The sequence below is a fragment of the Oryx dammah genome, unplaced genomic scaffold (genome assembly GCF_014754425.2).
Source record: "Oryx dammah isolate SB20612 unplaced genomic scaffold, SCBI_Odam_1.1 HiC_scaffold_26, whole genome shotgun sequence".
NCBI classification, from domain to species: Eukaryota; Metazoa; Chordata; class Mammalia; order Artiodactyla; family Bovidae; genus Oryx; species Oryx dammah.
In genome coordinates this window covers 76,516,088-76,529,728 of record NW_024070210.1, presented here as the reverse complement: position 1 = coordinate 76,529,728, position 13,641 = coordinate 76,516,088, and the positions used below count along the sequence as shown (strand labels likewise).

At 42.5% G+C, this 13,641-nt stretch overlaps 1 protein-coding gene across 6 annotated transcripts in view; it reads left to right on the top strand.

Annotated features, from left to right (window-relative positions):
- The window catches only part of CHD8 (chromodomain helicase DNA binding protein 8), a 57,927-nt gene that overhangs the window by 905 nt on the left and 43,381 nt on the right, over positions 1 to 13,641 (top strand). Inside the window, exon 1 of one of the 6 annotated variants that reach the window (XM_040227135.1) lies at positions 13,068 to 13,151. The exons of 4 other annotated variants lie outside the window; for them this stretch is intronic. The gene's annotated coding sequence lies outside the window, so the exon portion shown is untranslated. Of the gene's footprint in view, positions 1 to 13,067; positions 13,152 to 13,641 lie in introns of those variants that run through there. One more of the 6 variants, XM_040227138.1, reaches the window with a different exon arrangement.

Below are 13,641 nucleotides of genomic sequence, written 5' to 3'. Positions count from 1 at the left end.
TTTAAGGGGCAGTCCTAAATGATTAAGGTCTTCAAGGAAGAGGTGAATTGTGGTATATAGATGTTTGGTGGACCAATCTCTTTTCAGTGACTGAGAACCGTGAGCCAGAAGTGAAAGACTTAGAACTTGATGTCTTTTTCTTTTAAAGAATAGACATAGTGGAATGCCCCAAACACCAGAGGAGCTGCGTTTTCTGTCTGCTGCACCCTACCATCGCCCTAACATCCACTTGTTTACTCTTCATGTTGTTCTGAACCTATCAGTTCAGCCGGAGATTCTCTGCCTGTTACCTTAGCATCAGGTGAGGTCCTATCCACTGTGGGGCACGTTAGGTACTAGAAGGTGAGTTTGTGATTTGAATAACATTCTCTTGTTAGTCCATTAGCTCTGTTTTCTGCTTAGGAATTTCTTTTGTATTGATCAACAAATAGGTTTCAGAACAAACTGTGGTCCACCTCTTGGGGCGAGAACATGGGAAGTTTCTCATTCCAAATATTTTGGATTATCCCACCCCTTAAAGGAAAAGAAGAGTTATGATAAGGAAAACAACGTTTTTCATTTAAAGAGACAGGTAATAAGAGTAGTATGCCAGTGGGTCTGCAAGGCAAAATGAAGGACGTTGGCCAAAGAGAAGGTACGTGTGTGTAAAGACAGGCTTTGGCGAAGGTTTAAAACTGCAGTAGTAAAAGAGTAATGGATTAGGATAAGAGATTTGATGAAACAGTGCATCATTAGTGACACAGGTCTTGCTTTCCTCCTGTTTGATCTATCCTGTGCCTCTGGCCTTTTGAGTATGTCAGTTCCGAAAATGACAAAATCCATTTAGACATGGATAGAAATGATAGAAATAGAAATCTGCTGAGCTGGTTGTGAATCACCAGGAAACACAGATCTTGTATTTCCCGGGACAGTCTTCTCTGCAGCACCTGCTGGGTGATGGGGTGAAAGAATCTTGGCATTGTGGTAACCACCGCTGCAGAGTTTTAGTTGTAACAGGAAAAATTTGCCACTTATTATTAGAAGGGTCAAGTTTCTGGTAGGTAAGGTAGGATGGTGAAGGGAATTGATCTTTAAAAGAAACCATTGTACATGTCTCCTTTGCAAAGGGTGAGGTTTTTATGGGCAAAACTAACACTTTATTAATTTGTGGGTTTCAAGCTCTGTACTTGCTTTCTGAAAGAATGAGATTTGATATTCATTCAGATGAATGCTAAATGCTTTGAAGATACTGTTTGTCTACAGTTCTGCAAGGGTAAAGCTATCTTTGAGCCTACGTTTAGCCTAATAACTGAAGGATAAACAAGACAATATTGTTCTGGACCCTCCACCCTCAGCCTCAGAAGTGACTCCACTTCTGGAGTTGCATTTGAACCAGTCCCTGATCCGCAGGTCCTTGCTTGACCTACCCTTGGACCTACTATAACCAACGCAGTATTTCCTCTTTTACTTTTAGCATTCGATTCATTGGTGAACTCTCATTTCAGAACCTACTCATCTCCTCTTTAATTAATTGTTCTTTTTCTCACAGAGCAGGTGGTCTTCCTTTTATCCTTCCGTTATAATTTTGTCCACTTGGCCTTTTATTTTGACTCACTGACATTGTCCCTTTTCCCATCTGTATTGAGACCGTTTAAGAAAGCAAAGAGACCCTAATTTTCAAGAGGGGTTCCTTTGGTGCCTGGTACCCAAATAACTTGGCTTCCCTGGTAGCTCAGCTGGTAAAGAATCCCCCTGCAATACAGGAGACACTAGTTCAATCCCTGGGTTGGGAAGATCCCCTGGGGAAGGGATAGACTACCCACTCCAGTATTCATGGGCTTCCCTGGCTCAGACGGTAAATAATCCACCTGCAATGCGGGAGACCTGGGTTCAGTCCCTGGGTTGGGAAGATCCCCTGGAGGAGGGCATGGCAACCCACTCCAGTATTCTTGCCTGAAGAAAACCCCTGGACAGCGGAGCATGGTGGGCTATAGTCCATAAGGTCGCAAAGAGTTGGACAGGACTGAGCAACTAAGCACAGCATGGCACCCAAGTAACAGTTGTATTTCTATGTAGCATCGCTGTTGTGTGAACTGTTTACTATTGCCTAAAGCTTTGTTTAACCATTTATTAAATTTTGAATTATCCTGGATCCCCTTCTCCCAACCTTAACCTCTGTTTTGTTTTGTGTTGGTTCTTATATGAAGTTGTAGTTTAGCTTTTCTTTGTTTTGCTTTTTCTGACTAATTCATATTGCCTTTAAATTTTTCATTGCTTCTCTGTATTGCAAAATAAGTCCACCTCTTTGTAGTTATTGTATATTTTAAATTTAAACTACAGAGTATGTTACTGTCTGAGATTTCTCATTAAGCTGTTCAGGCGGTAACAATTTCTTTTGCCGTTTTATTACCCATCACTTTCTATCCTTCACTAAACTCTTGGTTATTGAATTTCACATGAAGCAAAATAGTCAGCTCTGCTGTACTTTGCATGTGTGCTCAGTTGTGTCCAACTGTTTTCGACCCTGTGCACTGTCCCCCGCCAGGCTCCTCTGTCCATGGTATTCTCCAGGCAAGATTACTGGAATGGGTTACCATTTCCTCCCCCAGCGGATCTTCCCAACCCAGGGATCCAACCCACATCTCCTGCATTGCAGATGGATTCTTTACCACTGCACTGCCTGGGAAGTCCTGTAGGTTAACTTTAAAGTATCTAATTGTTGCAGGAGATCAGATCCTGCAGAAGGTTTTTTTTTTTTTTTTAAAATAAAGCACTTAATTTCTGTATATGTTACATAATAATGTAACATATATTATTTATTCTTCTATATGTTACATGATAATGAAAAATCTAGCAGAAAGACTGGCATAGATAGTTACTTTTCATGCACCTTTAGCAGGGATGAATTCAGGAATGTATTCCAAGCAATGGGACAGTGTAGGCTCTGGAGCCTAGATGACATTCGAGCCCCTTCCTATTCAGACTTATCAAGTATAGTCTTCCTGCTGCTGCTGCTGCTAAGTCGCTTCAGTCGTGTCCGACTCTGCGACCCCATAGACGGCAGCCCACCAGGCTCCCCCATTCCTGGGATTCTCCAGGCAAGAACACTGGAGTGGGTTGCCATTTCCTTCTCCAATGCATGAAAGTGAAAGTGAAGTCTTGTCAGACTGTTAGCGACCCCATGGACTGCAGCCCACCAGGCTCCTCCGTCCATGGGATTTTCCAGGCAACAGTACTGGAGTGGGGTGCCATAGTCTCACTAGTTTGTTTGAAAAGAGTTTTCAGAACATAGTCAAATAAAAGTACAAAAAATTGCAAAACCAAACCAAAGATTTTAAATATTACATACCTTTGTGTGTGTGTGCACGTGCATGTGCTAAGTTGCTCTGCAATCCTGTGGACTGTAGCCTGTCAGGCTCCTTTGCCCATGGGATTTTCCAGGCAAGAATACTGGAATGGGTTGCCATTTCTGTCTCTAGTGGAATCTTCCCAACCCAGGAATTGAACCGGGTCTCCTGCATTGCTGGCAGATTCTTTATTGTCTGAGCCGCTAGGGAAGACCACCTTTATGCGTAATTTTTAAAAGATTGGCTTTGTCCTTGAAAGAATGAAGCATTCCTGATTTTATTCCCTCAGTACATTTCCAGAGAAAGTTATCGTGTATGGCTTATTTTTATTCGGTATTTCTGGGCTTTTTTTGTTTTTTAAATTTTAAAAAGGTAATTAAATGACAGACTTTTACAATTACTAGATAATAACCAAATTACTAGATAGTAATAGAACTGTACTTTTTTCTCCCCATGTATGTCAGCACCCTAAATCTGGTAGTTCTGATTTGTTTGGTAATATTCCAATATTCCAGTACTAACACCTTTTTGTTTTGTTTTGTAATTCTCCTTAAATTATGTCAGTAACTTTCCTTAGAAGAATATATATTAGTTGAATTCTTAACTTCATCTGAGAGGAAGTATATTCAAGAGCTGTAAAGTCTTTCAGATTTCTCAAATTATCTCTCATGGTCTTTATAAAAACCTTTGGAATATCCCACCTCCATTTCCTCTTCCACTACATAATTTGGGGATACAACATGTCTTTGGGAATTATTCTTAAGTGACGTGGGTATTCAGAGGTACATGGTCCCATTAGTGATACAGGAATGTATTTTTGATTGGTTCTAGGAAAAAAACAGTGATTTTGGTAATTTGGCAGCCTACTTAGAACCAAGTCATAATAGTGTTTTGTAATGGAATATGAAATCATATTTCACTTATTCTGTGATTTTTCATGTCCTATTACAGATATCAGATGTGTATCAGATACTCATCCATCCAAGTAAACTTAATGACAGGCACGATTTTTCAGAATTTTTGAATAGGGGCTGCCAAGTTGCATAAACACTGAACTTTCGGTGTTTTATTCTTCATTGCTTCCGTTCAGCCCCAGGTCATTCTTTGTTTATTTACACATTAAATCTCCTAAATATGTAATGCTTTTGCCTGTTTTTCGGGTGTACCTCTTGGTGGGGGCACCTTTTCCATGAGGTCTTAAGTATGTATGTGGGTAATGGTCACTTCCCTCTCTGCTGTCCTGAAAGTCATGGGAGTTAAAATTTGAGGCACCTGGGACTAGGGGCGTGTGAGCTCCTAAGGAACAGCCTAGTCAGTTGCAGAATTGATAAGTTCCCACAGGCAGCATTGTGAAGTAAGCAAGGTACTCAGATAGATACCAGCATCATTCCTATAAACACACAAAATGATTAACCGAATTACCTGCATATTGCCCTAGCCACCCATGCTGGTTGAAGTCTGTTCCGAGGTTTTGAGGTTAAAGTGTTATCCTGCTTTCTCAGCACAGTAGTGCGGGTCTTTTTATCCTGCCCAGCAGTCCAGCTGTTCTGATTACGAAACTTTTGCATCTACTTGAGTATCCCACCATTCTGCTTAGCAGATCACCTCAGCCAAGTCTCTAAGGAGTAATTTTGCTTTGAGAGAAACCTTTAGTGGTAGTCTTTTAAATTATTAGACAGGGTATAATAAACTCCTTTTTATTTGCCTACTGTGTGCCAAACATTGTACATAATCTTTTAATCTTCAGAATAACCCTGAAAATGTGTGTGATGTTACTTTCATTTTATGGAAGAGAAAAAAATAAGACTTAGTGAGGTTTGATAACTTAGCCAGGAGTAGGACTCTGGTCTGTGGGACTTCAAAGCCTCATTCGTTATCATCTCCCCCCAGTGAGAAATTCATCGTAGGCCTCTGGACAACTGTCTTTGACCACAGTATTAGACAAGTAGGCATTCCATAGCTTATTAAAGCTATACCTTTAGCAGTTGTAGGGCCTTGAGAATGTAAAATTTCTTTTTGTATTTTTGTCAAAAGGAAAAAAAAGAATAATAGTTTCTTTTATTTGACTTAGTTATTTTGAAGATAAGATTATGTGAAATACTTTAAGCTCTACGGAGGAAAATCACTTGGTCAGTCACAGACAACTTCATTTTTTAGCCAGTGCAAGTGAAACTAACTCACTGGCTTCATCCCACATCACTGGGTCATTTTTTGTGCCTAGAGGCATAAGTGAGATAATAGCAGTGTTTCTCCTCCCCGGCCACACGTACTTTTTTAGCATAAATGTTGCAATGAAAACAGTCCCTCATAAATAATTGAGTAGGAGTTCCCTGTTGGCCTGCTGGTTAGGATTCCGGGCTTTCACTGCCACAGCCTGGGTTCAGTCCCTGGTTGGGGAACATCACACAAGCTGTGCAGTACAACCAAAAGATAAATAAATTAAATAAATATTTATATTTCTCTGTTAGGCTGAAACAGTATATATATACCTGGGCCAGTTAAAGTAGGGCCTGCAGGGGTGGTGTGGGAGGGCATAAAGAGGACCATGACTCTGTTACCTAAATTATATATACTATGGGGGAGAAGGTGAAGTGAGCAAAGGGATCAGCTATATGGTAATAAATGCAAAGTAACTTTTTGGTGGTGAACATGCTGTAGTGTATACAGAGGTAGGAAAAAAACTGTACACCTGAAACTTATAAATGTTATAAATTGGTATTGCCTCCGTATAAAGAAATTGCATATATTATTACTTAAGCTGGATGTCCAAAAGTGGTGTCATTCAAGGTGATATATTGATCCAGTTATATATTCCTTAATTTAGAACCTAGAATATTACTTTCATTGTGGTGAACTCGCACCAGTGAAGAGGAACTTCTCCAGGTCCAGTCTAACTTGACCTCAGGGCACTGATCCTTAAAGGTTAGGCTCTTATTTTCTCTCTTCAGACTTAGACCAAAACTCTAGGGTTTCACTAGAATAAAATCTACAACGAGGCTGAATCCATGCCCCATTTTTGAGGCATGTGAGTATGGTTTCATCCATTCACTTTTTGCCACAGCTTTAAATTACCCACCACTGAGGCTTTTAGGGTCCCAAGCCTAAAGGAGATAACTAAAAGTTCACGGCTTTCAATAGTGATTGCCACACTACCACGAGTAGTCTGTTATGTGTGTTAAATGCAGCCTCTCTTGCTCCATGTGAAAGCTGTGTCTGCTACAGGTCCTGAAGAGTAAAGATGCTTAGGGTCTTTTGGTGCCTCTTTTGAATGTCTCTGGAGCTATGCTGCTGCCTGTGTGCTGTCTCAGCAGCCTGAGAAGTGTGTGGTTTTGGTGAAATACCTTTGTATTACGCAGCACCACCCCCTCCTCAATCCCCACTCCCACACATCTTTGACTAGAAGTTGAAAATGCATTCCTTCAACAAAAGTACACAGGGTGCCCATTACCACCTGATAAGCAAAGGAAATATTGTAATAAGCTGTACACAGACCTTGCCCTTGTGTAACTTGCATTCTAATATGGGGGTGAGGAAGGCTGGATAGCAAACAATTTATAGTCAGTTAATCAGTCTACTACAAAAGAGAAATTATGAATGTTACAGAGAATTTACAATAAAGGCATATAACCTACACCATAATATAGTTGGGTTGTTAAGAATGTGACTTTGGAAGCTATACTACCTAAGTTTGAAACTGGCCCCCACGTTCCATTAACCGTGGAATGTTGAGTGAATTGCTTACGATTTGTGCCTCAGTTTCCTCATCTGTAAAAATACAGTTATCTCAAGTTCAGTCTGCTAATACATTTTCATTGTGTAAAACAGGGCCAGTTGTGTAATGTACATTCAAAAGTTTGGCGATTTTTTTGTCTGGGAAGTCAGGGAAAGCTTTTCTTTGAAATGATGGTGTTGAGATTTGAAGGATAAGTAAGAATTACATGGGCTTCCCTGTTTGTTCAGTGGTAAAGAACTGGCCTGCCAATGCAGGAGACACAAGTTCGATCCCTGGGTTGCAAAGATCCCCCTGGAGAAAGAAATGGCAACTCACTCTAGTATTCTTGCCTGGGAAATCCCATGACAGAGGAGCTATCCATAGGATCACAAGAGTCAGGCATGACTCAGAGACTAAACGGCAGCAAACAACAAACAATTAAACAGGCTAAACGGATGGGGAACAAGTTGGAAGGCAGTTCCAGTAGTCGAGGGGGGTGGGGATGGTCAGTTGACCCAGAATGGTAGTAGAGGCAGAAGTGGGTGGATTTGAGGGATGTTTAGGGGATGAAGGTAGGATTCTGAAATATTGGATAGGAGTGGTAAGGAAAAGAGTTTCTGGTGTCTTCAGCCACAGCTGAATAGGAGATGCTAGACGGTGATTACCTTCTGTGAGTGCACATGTAAGTGAGTATGGAGGATACCACCACGAAATCAAGTCTCCTTGAGGTAAGAAGCCTCTTCTAGGGAGAGCTGGACAAGAAGGTCAGCCAGGGAGACTGTAGAGACGACCAGGAAGAGCTGTTGAGTAAGCAAGTCAATAAACAGGCCTGGAGTTCAGACATCTTGCCCAGAGATACAAATGTGAGACAAGTATATAAGTAGTTTGTTGAGGGAAATAATGAATTGAGACCCTGTATATGAACTGAACCTCCTTGAAAGTACAGAATGAGAAAAAAGGAAGGCCTAGGATCAAAGCTTGGTGAACTAAATGCTGGTAGAGGAGAAGAGCAGCAAAGGAGAATTGGCCAGAGAAGTAGAAGGAAAATCAGAGAAGTGTGATGTTCTGGAAACAAGTGCTTGGAGGGATGGGATGAGGGGGTGTTTTTGAAATCTTTATCATCCTTCCTTGGATCCTTGAGAGTTTTAATTTAGGTCTCTAAGTACCCAAAAGTCAGATGCTAGTGACTTAGAACATCTATAGCAGGTTTAGGCTGACTGAAGCCAGTTAGTTAAACATGATCTCCAGATTCTAGAATCTAAACTGTAGTTATTCCTGTTTGCTGTAAATTATATCTGATATACAGGAAGCAATGGCTGCAGTGCATATTCATGCTCATAGATATTAACCTGCTGAAATTAATGAATTATTTTGAAGGCCATTAATCACTCCACACCCTCTAAGGCTGACTTACATATCTCCCAAATTAGGTAGAGACACTGGTAAAAACAATTTTTTTCCCAACTATGATCCAGGAACATTGGTTTAGTACCTCCTAGAAATAGTGGTTATATATCAATATTTATTAGAAGTGTGTGAGATGTTTCATTAATCCTCATTAATGGCCCTATAATTTGATCCCCCTTTGTACTCCAGGAGATAGTGAAGGACAGGAAAGCCTGGTGTGCTCCAGTCCACAGGGTCACAAAGAGTTGGACATGACTTAGCCACTGAACACCACCACCAACTTTGATCTCCCTTTGTACAAAGGAATGGACTAGACTCAGAAAGGTTTATTTACTTTGTGAACAGGAATTTGAACCCACATCCCTGTGACTTTAAGCCCCTGAGGCTTCCCCATACAAATGTAACTAAAATAGGAATTAGAAAATAATTATCCCCAAAAAGTACTTAACAACAATACTATGAAAACTCATATGGAACTGACTACTCTTAGCTTGATAGTGAAAAGCAGAGATGTGTTAAATCCAATGGACACATATTAAAGTTCTTATATTATTGGACATTTGTGCTTTGTTGGATGCAATTGATCACTCTTTCCCCCTGCAACTCTCTACTCTCTTTGCTTCGGTTGCATTCACTTTCTGCTTCTCTAGCTTTGCTTTGTCTACCTGCTTAATAGGTGTGGCTTATTCTGATTCTTAAATCCTGATGTTCTCCTGGGTTCCTCTGTAGCTTTTCTCACTCCACACCCAGAATCTCAAATTTGGGGGTTTCCAGCTAAGTGTTTTGTTTAGCCTGCAAAGTGTTTAAAACATTTTTAAAAATTAGTTATCTTTGTTTAAAACCTGGAAGACTTACACAAAGCTCTGTATTTCTGGGTTTTGGAAAACCTAAAGTTCTCTCTCAACCTTGGATTTGTGTTTCCATATGGCAACACTTAACTAAGAGCTGAACAGCAGCTGCTCTCTTTGGAGTGGACATTCAGTTCTTCCCAGACCCCCAGCATTCTCTGTTGTCCTCCCAACAGCATTGGTGCAGTGTTGTATATACTTGCTCTGCTCTTCATATTCTGAGTTCTTCCCACTCGTAAAACTACTGTTTTGATACTGATAATTCCAAATCTGTCACCAAGGCAACTTTTAGATTTATACGTCCAACCTCCCATTGAATGTCAGTACTTGACATGCTATAGGCAACTCAGACTACAATGGCTGAACTCCTCTTTCCCTGTAAACTCTAGGTTCTACCAATTTTTATCCACTAAGTTTTACTAAACTCTCTCCCTTCCTTCCCTTCATTCCCTTTGGAACCACATTGCTATGATTTGGGTTCTCATCATCAGAGTTGGACACGACTGAAGTGACTTAGCAGCAGCAGCAGCCTCTTGTTAGAATTCCTGGTTGCAAACCACCGAAGTCATCTCTTGACTAACGCAAGCTGGGAGGGAACATAGTCAAAGGGTGTTGTGTGGCTCACATGGGAATGCTAGAGAATCTGGTTTAGAAATTGATCTGGAACCAGGGGAAGTGGGAGACATGGAGAATGTGGGCAGGATCAAAGCACTGACGGTCTGTTTATGATGCTGCAGAATTCAAGTGTCTCCCATTGCTGAATATTGTCTAACGGGCTGGTTAGACAATATTTTTTGTATTGCCACTGCAAAATCAAGGTTTTCCACAGGAGTATCCACTTAAACTGGGCAAAGTTATGTGTATGTATACTTCTTCCCCAGCTGGAAGGGGAAGTAGAACCTCACTCCTCATTTCAGTACCCCCCCACCCACCCACTCCAGCTCTGTAATGGGACTTAAGATCCAGTCTTCCATTGAAGACTTTTACCTTGAGTTAGTCTCCAATATAGGAAGGCAGGGGTGCAGGAAAAAAAAAAATCAACAAGCATCCACATTACAACTCTTTTCTGGACTACCATAGCAGCCTCCTAGCTGCTTCTGTGTCCTCTGTTCCCTCATCCCCCAAATCTGTTCTCTGTCCAACAGCCAGAGCTAGCAAAATGCATATTTGATCGTGTGATTCCATCTTTCAGTGGCTCCTTGGACACCTGTAAGAAAATGCTTCAATGTGTCATTCAAGGCTTTTTCCTTGAAAGATCTGCCCGTTACCTCCCCCTTCAATTTTTGTCTCCTTCTGATTTCTTCTTTGTGATTTACACTTAGGCAAGACTGTATTTCTGAACTACTTGGACCTTCCTCTATATATCTCATACTGCTTTTCACTGCCTTGCTTTCTTTTGCTTTTCCTTTTACTGTTCCTGTTGCCTGAACACCCCTTTCTTGTAGCTCACCTTCCCTTCCCAAGTTAACTCCTCATCCTTTAAGAGACTACTTCCTTAATACCTTTTCTCCTAATTTATTAAGTCCCTTTGACCTGAAGGGGGTGTATTTCATTGGACATTTGTCACTACTGTCATAGTCCCTACTCTTCCTGTCTCCCCACATGTATACACAAATGTACTTCTTCCTCTTTTAGGTTCTTTGAGGGTGAAGTGAGTGAAAGTCGCATCCAGCTACTGAAGTGAGTAGCCTTTCCCCTCTCCAGGGGATCTTCCCAACCCAGGGACTGAACCCAGGTCTCCCGCATTGCAGGCAGATTCTTTACCAGCTGAGCCACAAGGGAAGCCCAAGAATACTGGAGTGGATAGCCTGTCCATCCTCCAGCAGATATTCCCGACCCAGGAATCAAACCAGTGTCTCCTGCATTGCAGATGGATTCTTTACCAACTGAGCTATCAGGGAAGCCTCTTTGAGGGTAGAGATTGTCTGATTCATCTTTGGTTCTCTAATGCTGCCATATTACTCTGTATATTGTATGCTCAATAAATGTTGAGATAATGAAGAGGTATTTGATGTGGATCCTAAAGGATAAGTAAGATTTTGAGAAAACAAAGAAATGGAATAAGAGTAACATAATTTGAAGGCAAGTATACTAGTTAGGCCCAGATGAGAAAAAAATATATTGACAATATTGTCTATTTTGGCCAGCATATAAATGTATATGTAGAATAGTGGGAAATAAGACTAGAAAGGCAGGGAGTTTCCTGGTGGTCCAGTGGTTAGGATTCAGCTCTGCCACTGCCTTGGCTCTGGGTTCAATCCATGATTGGGGAACTAAGAGCCTGCAGTCCATGGGGTAAGGCTTAAAAAAAAAAAAAAAAAAGACTGGAAAGGCAAAGTTTGGTCTTAGGGATTATGTCTTAAGTAACAGGGAATCTTTAAAAGTTTTTAAGCAGGTGACTGATTTGGCTATCCTGTGTTTTAGGAAACTAATCTGATAGCAGAAAGAATTAGTAGGGGGAGAGATCAGTTATGAGGCTTCTTTCTGTTACAGGAGCTGCGTAAATGAAGTGGCAGCAGAAATAAAGTGAGAAAGATGAATCCTAACTTTGCCACTTGGTTTCATGGTTGTATCACTCAGCTCTAAGCCTCCATATTCTCATCTGTGCAACAAGAGAACTGACTTGATGTGATTGGGAAGCTGGCCAGCTCCACTATCTGTGATACATTTTCAGGAGAGCCAATGGGACTGGGCAAATGGTTGAAAAATGGATACAAGAGGAGGTTTCAGATGCAACTTTGAAGTTTCTAGCCTGAGTGAATGGGAGAACAGTATTGCTGTTTACTGGAGTGGAGATTGGGTGTCCCTAGCATTAGTGGTAAGGCGAAGATCTTTAAAAATAGGAGATCTAAGGCCAAGTTGATCTTCCTAGTTTGTATCATAGAGCACAGAAAGTAGGATTTCAGTGTTGAGAGCGTTTACATTTCAGGGGAAATTAGTGGTCAGGAGGTAAGCAGCTGTTTTTATTAACAGTTTACTTTGAGGGATTTAAGCTTGTACCATCATTCTGGGGTTGCCAACCCTGGGAATTAGAGTGGTCTGAAGTGGCACTGCAAACTGGACCCTGGCCCATATATCAGAGGGGCTGAGTTTCAAGAGCAGCGAGGTGAGGGCCAGAGCCCAGGTTTGGGGGTTAGGAGTAGGTGTGTGTTTTGGAGGTGGAGTGCTTGGGAATTGTTCGTGAGTACCTGAGATTACTTTCTAGAAAGTGATACTGATGCTTAAGGGTTAGACTATCAAGAATGCAATTTGGGTTGCAGCAGAGAGAGCGCTTCATCTTTGAAGAGAAAAGGGCCCCGTGTTCCAGCAGTTGGGCTGACTCACTCCTCTGATGGATGGAAGATGTGGCCCCTTTTAATGGGTCGTGGGATAAGGGGTAGTCACCACAGCAGAGGCGCTGACAGGACTAGGAGGCAGGGGATTCAGAGGGAGGCGGAATTGGCCTAGTGTGGAACCCTCTCTCCTGAGTTTACGCTCTTTGGTGTGCAGAAGAGAGTGTTGGAGGTGGGGGAATTGAATCTCCAGGACTAGTTTCCCGCAGCTTGAGACCATTCCTCTGGCCAGGCTCCTTTTTTTTTTCAAGCAAGCTGCAGGCTTCGCCTCGGCCCTGGAAACCGGATAGGCCTCTCCGTGCGCTCTCAACCTAACCCCGCGGTGGCGGGGGAGGGGGAAGCTCTGTTTAGTCCCACCCTTTGCGCTGTTTTGCGTCTTTGCGCCTGTGGTGAGTGGCAGCAGAGTGCAGCGAATAAGGACGTGGGGCGGGCAGGAGCATCAAGTTAGGTTGCGCAGGAGGAGGAGGGGGAACTGGTGCTGGAGAGACAGCGAGAGGGGCGAACCGGCCCCCCACGGCCGCTGCAGGTAAAGGCACCTCTGTTACCCTGCTGGGGTGAGACACAGCTCCTTTTCTCCTCCAGGGCTTGTCGGACCTTCCCGCCTGTAGCTTCCGCCCTAACATTGCTCGCCCCCCCCCCCCCCGGCATCCACACCCCCCCCACCCCGCATCTTCCCGTCTTGGCCATCCCCACCCTGGAGGGCACCCCACTAGCTCACTCTCTCAAGTGCATGGACTTCATCTCCATTTTGGGGACTCCAGTTGCCAGAAATCTCCCGCCTCTGCTGTGTGGGCCTTACTGGCACCAACACTGGCAGTATGAGCAGGTAATGTACCCGGGTCCCCGCCACCCCCGCCTCCAGTCGCGTTTTCCTCTCCATCAATCCCATACTTCCTTACCTTGCTCCTTCCCTTCTTCCACAGGAGTACAAAATTTCTGTACTTTCTCCTTTACCCCTTGAACGTATGTACATGGTTTTAGTGTTCATACTTGCCTATTTTGCTTTCCCTGTTTAT